The sequence below is a fragment of the Teleopsis dalmanni genome, chromosome 1, assembly GCF_002237135.1.
Source record: "Teleopsis dalmanni isolate 2A chromosome 1, ASM223713v2, whole genome shotgun sequence".
Lineage (NCBI taxonomy): Eukaryota > Metazoa > Arthropoda > Insecta > Diptera > Diopsidae > Teleopsis > Teleopsis dalmanni.
In genome coordinates this window covers 137,895,291-137,898,156 of record NC_051846.1, presented here as the reverse complement: position 1 = coordinate 137,898,156, position 2,866 = coordinate 137,895,291, and positions in this window count along the sequence as shown.

The window sequence follows — 2,866 nt, the reverse complement described above, 5'->3', positions numbered from 1 at the left end:
GCTTAATTTATTAGCGGAAAACCACAACTAGTTATTGCTAAAATATAAATAATAAAATGCACACAGTGAAGCAACATGAGACTTAGAAGCTATATCTTTGTGAGGTCATACAAGTTTCAAGAATAACAAGATTTCACAAGAATACGTCCAATCCTTTGATAAGAAATGTGTTTGTCAACAGTATACATCTAATATTTTGACATTTATGTAGCTTAAAGAAATGAAACACTACCCTTTTGGTGGTTCAGGCGATTATGGTGATCGTCTGTATCAATCAACTCCATGTTGGTGTTTTTTTAATAGGGACGTTCTCTATAAAAAAAATTATGGTAAAAAAATTTCGGAAAATTATTGCAGCAATGGTAACTACATGTTTTGATGTGGGAGTGGTTATGCAATGCTTCTTACTTTCAATTCCTAGTAAATATCGCCACACCTTAATGGGATTTTAAATTCATTCATTCATTGTTTTCCATCATTTGTTTGGAATTGATTGAATAAATTGTATTAGTACGTACCCTACTAATCTATATTTCTACTTAATTAGTGAATTTTTCTGAAAATGAATGACTATTTTGTTATAGTGTGTAAATAAATTTTAGTGTAAATAAATATATTGTCTAAATTCTCCATTATGGTCCAAACATGTACGTATTTACATATATCCTTCCATAGGCACTAAATTCTTCATTTTCTACATATTGCTCATTGTACACATGAGGACCGCATAATTCAAATTTTGGGATTACGCATAAGTGTTTCAAATGATCATAAAAGGTTAAATATAATCTCTCAGTTGTTATCCGCTAGTGTGCATCAAGTAACGCCTGTATGTGTACTCATTAGCTTCAACTGGCTTTCCAGATTTGTTAATACTTGTCCGCCTACATAATGAAAAATATTTTTCTCACATCAAAATCATATGTACGGTTTTGCTTTCAATTTTTGGAAGCCCACCAACTAACAATTATTGTGCAGAATCAATCAAATTTATTCGAAAACATACCTTGCTATATCAGCTGTTTAAATTTATAGTGTGGCTTAAGTGTGAAGTTGGTGGGGAATTTTCTTTCTAATTCCAACTATAGAGAAAAAAGTATTATCGCATATATTGCTGCACTTAGTGTTAAATTTTTTGAACAATTGTTCCATCACAAGTCCATTGATTTTTTTTATTAAAATATTAATTTTTTAATTTTAATAATTAGAACGTAAGTTTATTTATCAAAGCAACACTATAAACACAACGGGTTTCTCATTTAAAAAAACTAAGATTTCAGTGATTGGAATCTTCTTGTTAAATCATCTTACTAATTATACTCAGTTTAAAGAGTGAATAGTAGTCTGTTGTTTAAAGAAAGTGACGTTGACAGATATGCATACACACTAGCTATCTAGTGACCCTTAAAGTTACAGGAAAGAGAAAACACTAACAATAAGACTTACTGGTATTAATGAAATGTTTAAAAAATAGATGATTTAAATGTTAATATTTAAAAGCTTAAATAATTCACAATAATATGGTTTTAGAATTTTCACTCCGCATTTAAGAATTAAATCGATTTTATGTTTTTCCATTAAGTATTATTCGTGAATAAGCAATTTCGTCATATATGGTATATGATAAGTAAAGGACCTGACATGTTTGTGTAAAATAATTAGTGTTTTTATAATTGCGAGCAAAAAAGTCATTATGAATTGCACACGTATGCGAATAAATTAGTCGTAATTTAGTAGCAATTAATGCCACAAAATGGAGTTGGAAAAAATTCAAAATTAACAAATGCAAATGATTAGAGTGACAGCAAAGGCTAATAGCGACCACACATGGCGAAGCACAAGGATAACACATCCTTCTGTGCTACAACGATCAAAATTGAATCGCGTCTATGGTTCAATGGCACACGGCTTTCAACGAAGCTAATGAACGGACCAAATAAGTCATAAACCAAAATGTATGTTGTTGTGTGTTGCTCCGTGGCAAAAAATTTGCTAAAAACGGAAAATAAATTTTTCAAGGAAGAAATAAAAAACGTTAAACAGAGCAAGCATGTCAGTTGCATTGACAGGCGGCGGTGGCGCATTGGGCAATTGGTAATAGTAGTGGGCAGCGGAAGCGGAAATGACATTAAACGGAATTATATCGACTACGTTAAAAAATTGTCATCTTCATTTACGAATCGAGAGTCGAGTTAAGTTTTTAATTTGAACGTGGCACGAAATTGAATGTTGTACGGCACTCATATACGCTCGCAACGAAAATGCTTAATTGAAATTGCAAATTGTTGCTGCTACACTACCCCTGCACTGCTGCCACTATACTCCTCTACTCGTGCATTGCTGCGTTGCCGCTTTTGCCATTACCATTGCCGATGCCAATGTTGTTGCTGTTGCTGTTGCTGCTGCTGCAGTTGCTTTTGCCACATGCCGCATGGCATATGCCACATCAAGTATTGACAGTCACGGTTTGAGATATAGGTAAAGATACAACGGTCGTACGTTACCGATTCATTGAACCATACACGATGGACAATTAATTTGACCTGTAACCGATGGATTGAATTTTTGTACACTTTGTTTCTGTAATTGTAGCTCGTGTCTTCGTTGTTATTGGTGTTGTTGTTGTTGTAGTTGAGCTCATATTAACTGTCGAAATGGTCATGCAGCATTTACATATTGTAGCGTGCAATATTACAAAATATCGTATAGCATAAATGATTGCTAAAACATTTAAGGCTTTTTCGTACTTTGTAAATATTTTCCTTTTTTCCACTTTTCCATTTTTCCATTTTTCCTTTTCAAGCTGTCAGTTTTCAATTTTTGTGCTAATGAACCAACTGCGCTGCTCGCTTCAAGTGCTCGCTGC